Raw genomic sequence first — 11,653 nt, 5'->3', positions numbered from 1 at the left:
CACCACATTAACAAATTGAAGAATAAAAGCCATATGATTATCTCAATAAATGCAGAGAAAGCCTTTGACAAAATCCAACATCCATTTATGATAAAAACTCTCCAGAAATCAGGAATAGAAGGAACATACCTCAACATAATAAAAGCTATATATGACAAACCAACAGCAAACATTATCCTAGATGGTGAAAAATTGAAAGCATTTCCCTTAAAGTCAGGAACAAGACAAGGGTGCCCACTTTCACTGCTACTTTCAACATAGTTTTGGAAGTTTTGGCCACAGCAATCAGAGCAGAAAAAGAAATAAAAAGAATCCAAATTGGAAAAGAAGAAGTAAAACTCTCACTGTTTGCAGATGACATGATCCTCTACATAGAAAACCCTAAGGACTCCACCAGAAAATTACTGCTGCTGCTGCTAAGTCACTTCAGTCATGTCCGACTCTGTGCGACCCCATAAACAGCAGCCCACCAGGCTCCCCCGTCCCTGGATTCTCCAGGCAAGAACACTGGAGTGGGTTGCCATGTCCTTCTCCAATGCATGAAAGTGAAAAGTGAAAGTGAAGTTGCTCAGTCGTGTCAGAACTTCGCGACACCATGGACTGCAGCCTACCAGGCTCCCCCATCCATGGGATTTTCCAGGCAAGAGTACTGGAGTGGGTTGCCATTGCCTTCTCCAAGAAAATTACTAGAGCTAATTAATGAATATAGTAAAGTTGCAGGATATAAAATCAACACACAGAAATCCCTTGCATTCCTATACACTAATAACGAGAAAATAGAAAGTGAAATTAAGGAAACAATTCCATTCACCATTGCAACGAAAAGAATAAAATACTTAGGAATATATCTACCTAAAGAAACTAAAGACCTATATGTAGAAACCTATAAAACACTGGTGAAAGAAATCAAAGAGGACACGAATAGATGGAGAAATATACCATGTTCATGGATCGGAAGAATCAATATAGCAAAAGTGAGCCTACTACCCAAAGCAATCTATAGATTCAATGCAATCCCTATCAGGCTACCAATGGTATTTTCCACAGAGCTAGAACAAATGATGTCACAATTTGTATGGAAATACAAAAAAACCTCGAATAGCCAAAGCAATCCTGAGAAAGAAGAATGGAACTGGAGGAGTCAACCTGCCTGACTTCAGGCTCTACTACAAAGCCACAGTCATCAAGACAGTATGGCACTGGCACAAAGACAGAAATATAGATCAATGGAACAAAATAGAAAGCCCAGAGATAAATCCACACACCTATGGACACCTTATCTTTGACAAAGGAGGCAAGAATATACAATGGATTAAAGACAATCTCTTTAACAAGTGGAGCTGGGAAAACTGGTCAACCACTTGTAAAAGAATGAAACTAGACCACTTTCTAACACCATACACAAAAATAAACTCAAAATGGATTAAAGATCTAAATGTAAGACCAGAAACTATAAAACTCCTAGAGGAGAACATAGGCAAAACACTCTCCGACATAAATCACAGCAGGATCCTCTATGATCCACCTCCCAGAATACTGGAAATAAAAGCAAAAATAAACAAATGGGACCTAATTAAAATTAAAAGCTTCTGCAGAACAAAGGAAACTATAAGCAAGGTGGAAAGACAGCCTTCTGAATGGGAGAAAATAATAGCAAATGAAGCAACTGACAAACAACTAATCCCAAAAATATACAAGCAACACCTGCAGCTCAATTCCAGAAAAATAAACGACCCAATCAAAAATGGGCCAAAGAACTAAATAGACATTTCTCCAAAGAAGGCATACTGATGGCTAACAAACACATGGAGAGATGCTCAACATCACTCATTATCAGAGAAATGCAAATCAAAACCACAATGAGGTACCACTTCACACCAGTCAGAATGGCTGCAATCTAAAAGTCTACAAGCAATAAATGCTGGAGAGGGTGTGGAGAAAAGGGAACCCTCCTACACTGTTGGTGGGAATGCAAACTAGTACAGCCACTATGGAGAACAGTGTGGAGATTCCTTAAAAAACTGGAAATAGAACTGCCTTATGACCCAGCAATCCCACCACTGGGCATACACAGGAGGAAACCAGAATTGAAAGAGACACATGTACCCCAATGTTCATCGCAGCACTGTTTATAATAGCCAGGACATGGAAGCAACCTAGATGTCCATCAGCAGATGAATGGATAAGAAAGCAGTGGTACATATACACAATGGAGTATTACTCAGCCATTAAAAAGAATACATTTGAATCAGTTCTGATGAGATGGATGAAACTGGAGCCTATTATACAGAGTGAAGTAAGCCAGAAAGAAAAACACCAATACAGTATACTAACGCATATATATGGAATTTAGAAAGATGGTAATGAAAACCCTGTATGCAAGACAGCAAAAGAGACACAGATGTATAGAACAGTCTTTTGGACTCTGAGGGAGAGGGAGAGGGTGGGATGATTTGGGAGAATGGCATTAAAACATGTATAACATCATATATGAAACGAATCGCCAGTCCAGGTTCGATGCATGATACTGGATGCTTGGGGCTGGTACACTGGGATGACCCAGAGGGATGGTACGGGGAGGGAGGCGGGAGGGGGGTTCAGGATGGGGAACACGTGTATACCTGTGGCAGATTCATGTTGATGTATGGCAAAACCAATACAATAATGTAAAGTAATTAACCTCCAATTAAAATAAATAAATTTATACTAAAATAACAAAAATAAATAAATAAAAAGACCAACACTTAAAAAAAATAAAATAAAAAGCCTGGCTTAGAGGACAGAGAATAAGTGATGGTTACAAAGGACGAAGAGAACAGCGAGACTGTTAATATGACAGATGGGAGTAAAGGATGGGAGAGAAATAGGATTTTCAAGTCAAGACTGTCTATGGTCAACACCAGGTGGCATCATTTACATGGCATTCCATGTGAATGACACCTCCTATGGCTGTGTGATGCAGCGGCCCAGCTGCATATAAGAAAGAAGCGATCACTGATGGAAAAGAAGACAGAGCCAAGGCTTAGAGCACAGGTTAGCCCTAATTGGGGTACTCATCCTTTGAGACTGGACAAACAAATATATTAGGGATAAAGTGAAAGGGAGGAAATAAGAACAGTTTTTGCCAAACAACCTAATTTTTTGGTCACATAGGAGATGAAGCCACCTGACTATGACAGAGCTGGGTTGTGTGAAAAGCTTAAGGGAAGTGATGAGGATTTGGAAGGGAAGAGGAAATTGACTAAAGACAAGTAATAGGATGTAACTAAACCCCCGGCTACTCTTGAAGGATCATGGACCTGATCTGGCACCAACAGAGGGCCCTGGCAGACCTGGGATCATCACAGAGAAAGGAAAGGAGGCACCAGGATTAAGTGGTGAAGGCTAGAAGGGTGTCTTCCATCACAACTTCTGATCTACAAATGGTTTCAAAACTAATTTTAAAGTAAGTTGTCAGGATTCAGAAAGCATTGTCTTATTGTAATTATTGTTTATACTGGTTCAGTTCTCCAGCCAACAACCTGCCAAAGCCCATTTATCCTTTAAGGTTCCTGAAGTCATGAGCTAATGCTGTATTAATATTTGAATGTCACCTCTCATGATTGCAAATTAACAGTCTTTTAAGGGAAGGGAAAAGGTATTATTCCAAGTTACAGAACAGTAAGCCAGGAACACTTCTGCCCACTATCCATCTTTGAGTCTCTCCCACAGTATTCCTGCCTAACGTGTAGTGAGAATTTCGGTCAGGGCCAGCCCCTTTGGTAGAACGAAGCCTCTATGCACCCAGAACTTGTTAGTTGGCATTCACTGACCAGGCACTGGATGGTATACATTTGTAAAGGGACCAAGAGCTCCCCCAGGAGTTCTGAATTGCACACTACATACAATGCCCTCACTCAGGCTTGGGGGAATGCACTGTTGGAGGAGGGCACACTCTCAGACAAATCTCTCTTTGGTGGAGAGGTCATTTCTATGTCATAATACTTGACCAATGAAAGGGTCTTTAGAGTTTGACCTAGCAGTTCTGTTGCTAAAAATCTACCAGATTAAAATACCTGCACAATTTAAAGTTTTAAACTAATTTCAAAATGATATTAGGTACCATAAATATGTCAGTGCACCATAAATTAACTATAAATACTCTCCCAGTGAAAATACCAAAGGATCTTTTTTTTTTTTTTTTGGAATCTAACAAGCTGATTCTAAAGTTCACATGGAAAAAATAAACATACTAAAATAACCAAAAGTTTTCTGAAAATGAGAAGAAATGAGAGGAGACAAACCCTAGCAGATATTAAAATGCACTATCAAAACTACAATAATTAAGTCAACTATATGCCAATAGAAATTTATTTTAAAAACTATAATAATTAACAGAATTACCTGGAGAGTAACCTGTGAATAGACATGCAGTTCAATTCAATAGGCAAGAGCCTAGAAATAAACACAAATGCTTGTGAAAAAATTGCTATTGGATCAAGGATGTCCCTTCAAGCCAGTGGGGAACAGCATTGGAACAACTGGGTTGTCAGGGAGAAAAAAAGAACTGAATCTCTCATCTGATCCCTATATCTAATAAATTCCAGATGACTCTAGATATAAACAATAAAGAGAAAAACTCTAAAAGTATTAGGATAAAGTACAAGAGAATATCTTATAATAAAGGAGTGGAGGCAAGTCAGAAACAGAGACAAAGATGTAGAGAACAACCATCTGGATGCTAGGGGGTGAGGGGGGTTGGGACAAATTAGGAGACTGGAATTGACATCTGTACACTAATATGTATAAGTAGATAATTAATGAGAATGTGCTTGGTGCTCTGTGGTGACCTAAATGTGAAGGAAATCCAAAAAAGAGGGGATATGTGTACACATATAGCTGATTCATTTCACTGTACAGTAGAGACTAACACAACATTGTTAAACAATTTTACCTCAATTTAAAAAAAAAGGAATCAGGGGTTTTCCTGGTGGTCCAGTGGCTGAAACTCTGAGCTCCCAAGGTAGGGGGCCTGGGGTTCAATTCCTCACCAGAGAACTAGATCTCGCATATTGCAACTAAAAATCCCACATGCCACAAAGAAGACCTGGCACAGCCAAATACTTAAAAAATATATATATATATATATCCATTACAAAGTTCTTCCTTTCTTAAAAACTTAAAAGGAATGCAGAGTAGGACTCAGTCATCTTTGGGGGTCATTACTCTACCCATCACTAAGCTGATGCCTCTTCTGTTCCAGCCACCAAGGATGCAGCAGGACCACAGACACACAACCCTTGCCTCATAGAGTTCACATTCCTGCTGGGGGTTGGGGGGAGGGAGACAATAAACACAAATAAAATAAATCCTGTGCAATGGTGATTAGTTCTATGGAAAGGAGCAGAGCAAGAAAGGATTCAAAGGCAAGTTGAAGCTTGGTGGAGGGATTTAGAGCCAGGAAGCTTCCCAGGTGGCTCAGTGGTAAAGAACACACCTGCCAATGTAGGAGGCTTGGGCTTGATCCCTGGATCAGGAAGATCCACTGGAGAAGGAAATGGCAACCTAATCCAGAATTCCTGCTTGGAAATCACATGGACAGAGGAGCCTGGTGGGCTCCAATCTGTGGAGTCACAAAGATTCAGACACAGCTGAGCAACTAAGCATGCACACACAGCCCTCACTGGAAAGGGGACACTGGTGTGAAGATCTGGAGAAGGTAAGGGACCTGCTGTGCACACACCTGGGGAAGAGCATTTCAGGTGGAGGGGCAGCAAGTGCAAAGGCCTGGAGGCTGCTGTGCATCTAATACGTTCACAGGGTAAAAGGTGACCAGTGTAAGTGGGGGAGGGTCAGAGAGACGTGAAGAAAAAAGGCCAGAGACAGTGGGGTTTTTTTTTCCTCCAAGTAAGATAGAGCCTCTGGACGAATCTGAGCAGAGATGTAACAAGATCTGCCCCTAAAATTCTATTCAAATGCAAGGGAGGAAGCCAAGACACTATCATGGTAATCCTGGTAGAGTGATAACCTGGTTCATGGTGTATCAGTAAAGGTAAAGAGAAGCAATTTAATTTTATGATATGACAGGATATGCCACATATGCTAGGCAGGTCTACAGACAGTTTGTAGAATGGGAGAGAAATGCATAAGTCAAGGATGACCCTAAAGCTTTAGGTCTGAGAATTGAAAAGATGGAGCTGCCATCACTGAAGAAAGAGGGCCGTGAGAGAAGCAGATTGGAGGGTGATGATTAGTTCAGTCTTGGAATATTAATCTCGAGAGTCTGTGTTAATGTTAATCAGTTCAGTTCAGTTCAGTCGCTCAGTCGTGTCCGACTCTTTGCGACCCCATGAATCGCAGCACGCCAGGCCTCCCTGTCCATCACCAACTCCCGGAGTTCACTCAGACTCACGTCCATCGAGTCAGTGATGCCATCCAGCCATCTCATCCTCTGTCATCCCCTTCTCCTCCTGCCCCCAATCCCTCCCAGCATCAGAGTCTTTTCCAATGAGTCAACTCTTCGCATGAGGTTAATGTTAATAAATGTTAATAAAAATGTTAATTTTGAGACTTCCAAGTAGAGCTACTGAATGGGCAGTTGTAAATCCAAATCTTGAGTTCAGAAAAGAAGGCTAATTAGAGATACGATCTGGGAGTCAGAGAAATGGCATTTAAAAACATGCAGTAGGGCCCTCTCTGGTGGTTCAGTGGCTATGACTCTAAGTTCCCAATATAGGAAGCTCAGGGTCAATCCTTTTTCAGGGAAAGAGATCCCACACGTTGCAACTAAGAGTTTGCATGCTGCAACTAAAGACCTGCCAGAGCCAAATAAATAAATGAATATCTTTTAAATAAAACAAATAAAATAAATAAAAACACAAGCTTGAACAACGGGCCACCCGTTGGCAAAGCAAATGTCTGAACCCAGATCTTGCTCCTGCCTTTCTACATTGGAAATTTGAGGTGGAGAACTGGCTATCTTCCTTATCCTTTGTCTTGCTTAGAAGAATTCATTTCTATTTTTCTTTTTTCTTTAAGTAGGAAAGTATTTCATGTTCGATTTAAAGACCAAAAACCAGATAATAAACACCAAAAATGTAAATGACTTCTAATCTTATTAACCATAATCACTCTTAGCCATTTGATAGATTTCTTTTCAGACTCTTGCTGATGTCTATATTTTGTATGTTGCATGATGCCCAGAAAGTATTAGCTACTTTTACCTTTTAATAAAGAAATATGGGGCTTCTTTGATGGCTCAGTGGTAAAGAATTCACCTGCCAAGCAGGAGATATGGGTTTGATCTCTGGGTTGGGAAGATACCCAGGAGAAGGAAATGGTAACCCACTCTAGTAGTAGTGAAGTTGCTCAGTCATGTCCGACTCTTTGCAACCCCGTGGACTGTAGCTTAGCAGGCTCCTCTGTCCATGGGATTTTCCAGGCAATAGTCCTGGAGTGGATTGCCATTTCCTCCTCCATGGGATCTTCCCAACCCAGGGATGGAACCAGGGTCTCCCGCATTGTAGACAGACGCTTTACCGTCTGCGCCACCAGGGAAGTCTATTCTAGTATTGGTTCCTGGGAAATCCCATGGACAGAGGAGCCTGGTGGGCTAGAGTCCATGGGGTGGCAAAACAGTTCAACATGACTTAGCAACTAAACGACAACAAAGAAATATGAGAAAGGAAACGCAGGGCCCCTTGGGAGAGTCACCTGGCGAATATCCATCCATGAAATATCGTCACTATCCGAATGCAGGCTCTCTGCCAAAGATGCTTCATTTTGCAGAAGTGCCTCATCCTAGGCAGAGCAGACAAGGAGCCTAGTTCTCTGATGTGCAGCTGTGGCACCTGGTGGATAAACACACAAATGTGCGCTTGGTTTGTGTGACTCTTATGGGTAACGTGCCTCTCTGCCACAGGACTTTTGCCCACAGTTGGGTGAGAGGCTGGTTCTGTGGCAGCAGGAAATTTACTTCCTTATACAAACTGTTAAGTTCAGGAAAGGTTATTCAGCAGTGGTTTCATGGCGGAAAGACAAAACCCATGGGAATTCATTTTGTCTTTTTAGTTCCCAGAACATCTCATTCAGAGAGGAACTGTCATCTTTCTATTCCTGACATGGTACAAGGCTCAGAGCTGCTTGCATTTTGCCTGAAATCTTGGAAAATGTGAGACCCAAAGAGAGAGCAGCTGCTCCAAATACTGATTTGCAAAGGAAGTAGAGGGTGTGGGGCAAAACTTGCTGGCCCCTCTCCTACTCCCACCCTCCCCACTCCCTCCCCCCTCCCTCCCCCATCCTTCCAGCTGCTCCTGCCAGGACAAGGTGAAACTGTGACATGACCACAGGGGCCCCAGAGTCAAGGTTTTTATCACCATGGAGGTCAGTGATCTCTTGCCACAATGCCCGCAGGACACTTAACCTCATTCAGTCCTGCTAGAGGCCGGCAGGATGTGCTGGTAAAAGCACAGGTTTTAAAAGCAATACATCTGGGCTTAAATACCACCTTGATCAAGTTACTTAATCCCAGACTAAGTTTTCACACCTGCAAAATTGGCATGATAATATCCACAAGTCTGTGCCGCAAGACTAAATAAAGTGTCTGCAGATCCCCTGGCCCATAGGGCTCACAGCAAACGTATTTCCTGTTTCTGTTCATGAAGACCTGCCTTGCTGACATGGACACTCTCTTTCTCTCGGCATGCTCTTTCTGGGGACCTCAGGAGATCATCTGACAACACACTTCCTCTTTAGCATCTTCAGTAGGGCTCTAGAAAGGGAATCACGAGTCACAACCTTGACATTTTTGTCGATACTAAAATAGACGGAAGGTAAAGTGCCAAGACTCACAGTCACAGTTCAGGGCATAAAGAGGGTTCAAAATGAAAATGACCTGGGGGAAGAAATTAATCTGGGAAAATGCGAGTAACTCTCTTTGGGGGGAAGTGTAGTTTCCCATCCAAGTTGTCCCCACCGTGACAGTTGGTGAAGAGGGTGGCATGCCGGCAGTCTAGGTATAGAAAAGTCATTCCTATCCTGGGGTCTGAGGGGTCTCGTAGGGTGAGAACTGCTGCTTGGGTCCAGGTGAGGCCTCTAGAAGAATCGTGTGTGTGGGTCCCGAGAGGAATGCCTGAGCCCTGCTATTATGAATGGCTTCTATCAGATATCTCACTGACACTTCACAGAGTCCTCCCAGAGGAAATGGGGAAGCAAGAGATAAGCCACCTCATCCTTCTCCACTTAGGCATCATTAGAGGATACACAGCAGAGAGCAGTGCAGAATATAAAACCAATTTCAACTTAAAGCTTCTAGTTTCAAGAAAATTTCTGCAAATGAGTATTAAATGCCTCAATGTGACAGGTGGGATAAAGGCTGACTCAATACAGAACTGTATTCACATCCTAGAATACGTGTCTCTTTCACACTCGTGCACCTCCTCAAAAGCCCTTCCTTCTTCCTAATCTCAGCTCCCGGTGTGAATAGTGGTTGTATCCATGGTCAATCCTAGTGTCCCAATTCCATGCTGGCCATTGATGTGGTTGTGAGCATGTAACACAGTTCTCACAAAAAGATGGAAAGCAAAGGTGCTAGAGGAAGAGGAGGTTCTGGGAAAAGTTTTTCCCACTAATTAAATTTCATCTATTTAACTACCTTTTTTTTTTTTTGGCTGTGTTGCAGGCTTGTGACCTTAGTTTCCCGACGAGGGATTGAATTCAGGCCCTCAGCAGTGAGAGCACAGAGCCCTAACCACTGGACAGACAGGGAATTCCCTTTTCCCACTAGTTAAACAAAAAAGAACATTAAACAAAAAGTTCCTTTTATTCTGCCAGACACTGTCATGTCTGTGTGCGAAACCTGGAACCATGGCAGCCACTTTGTGACAGGGAGGGAGCTAAGCTGATATGAAAAGGACTGCAAAGTGGACAGAATCTTTTTTTTTCTTAATTAATTTACTTATTTTTGGCTGCACTGGGTCTTTGTTGCTGTGTGAAAGCTTCCTCTGGTTGCAGCCAGCAAGGGCTATGCTTCATTGTGGTGCACAGGCTTCTTATTGTGGTAGCTTCTCTTGTTGCACAGGCTGTAGGTGTGAAGGCTTCAGCAGTTGCAGCTCTCAGGCTCCAGAGCACAGGCCCAGTAGTTGTGGCACACTGGCTGAGTTGCTCTGAGGCATGTGGAATCTTCCCAGACCAGGGCTGGAATTCAAGTCCCCTGCATTGCCAGGTAGACTAGGGAAGTTCTTTTTTTTTTTTTTTTTTTTTTTAACTACATGTTCCAACCTGGGAGGATTTGATGAGAAGTTGTTTTTAACAATTTATTTACTTATCGGGCTGAACTGGATCTTCTTGCTGGGTGTGGGCTTTCTCTAGTTGCTGCAAGCGGGAGCTACTCTCTACTTGTGGTGCTCAGGCTTCTTAATGTGGTGGATTCTCTTGTTGCAGAGCATAGCCTCTAGGCGCGTGGGCTTCACTAGCTGCAGCACAAGGCATAGCAGTTTCAGCTTGTGGGCCCTAGATCGGGGGCTCAGTAGTTGTGGCTTGTGGTCTCGAGAGCCTGGGCTCAGTAGTTGTGGCTCACCGGCTTAGTGGCTTCACAGCATGTGGGATCTTCCCAGACTAGGCATCAAACTGCAGTGGCAGGCAGGTTTTTAACCACTGGACCACCAGGAAAGTCCTGAATCCGGGGTTTTGACAACACTCTTGAAGGCAATGAAATACTCAGCCCTGGCGGCTATTCTATCTCAAGATTTCTTGCTAAGTAAGATGATACATTTTCCTTATAGTTGTAGCTACTCGGGGTTTTCTGTGCATTGCCATTAAAAGCATACTGAGTGTTCTGATTTAATCACATAAATAGTCACAAGGCTAAATTGTCTTTCTCCGAATCTTCTAGTTTGCTTTGTGAAGGGTTGGGGGAAACAGAGGGCACTGTAAGGGAAGGGAAGCACAGTCTCTCTTGACTGTCCATAATCTGAGACCAGCGTTTGCCTGAATGATTGTTTGTTTCTCTGGAGATGGGTGGTGTCTTTTCTACATTTTACTAGGATGCATGTATGTGTGTGTTTTGAAGATGAGGATACACTTGGACAACTTTTGGTAAAAGATGAGGACACGAGGGAAGAGCTAAAGGAGTACTTTTGTTGTTGTTTGGTTTGGGTTTTTTGTTTTGTTTTTGGTTTTTGTGAGAGGTTTTTGGGAAGTCTGTACTTAGAGAGTCAAGGCCTTTTTTTTTTTGCCCTGCTCAAGAGCACCTGGCCAAGGGGGTGAGTGGCCACAATAATCCAGTCCATTTCTGGCACAGCCTGCACCCACCTGAGAGAAAGGATGCATTTTTCCTAATCCATACAAAGGCCCCCTAATGGCTACTGAAAGCCTTATGGGTGATACTGTTCAAGGCCAGTAACAAAGTGTGGCCTAGAGGTCATGAAGCAGATAAGAGGATCCATGGCCATATTTGCTCACAGCTGCTCTGGAAGTCCAGGAAGCAGACTTTAGCAATAGCAGGAGAGAGCTCTTTGAAACAGATGTTCTTGATAATTCCAGGCACACACCACTGTGTCTGAAAATTCCTTTAAATATTTCATCACTGACCAGGTGTGATTACATGTGTGCTAGTTAGTTTAGGCATCATCTCTAAGCACATCGGCTGTCCAAAGAAAGAATATATGCTCAAGTG

This window comes from Ovis aries, chromosome 2 (assembly GCF_016772045.2).
Source record: "Ovis aries strain OAR_USU_Benz2616 breed Rambouillet chromosome 2, ARS-UI_Ramb_v3.0, whole genome shotgun sequence".
In the NCBI taxonomy this organism is placed as follows: domain Eukaryota; kingdom Metazoa; phylum Chordata; class Mammalia; order Artiodactyla; family Bovidae; genus Ovis; species Ovis aries.
This window is presented reverse-complemented; position numbering follows the sequence as displayed.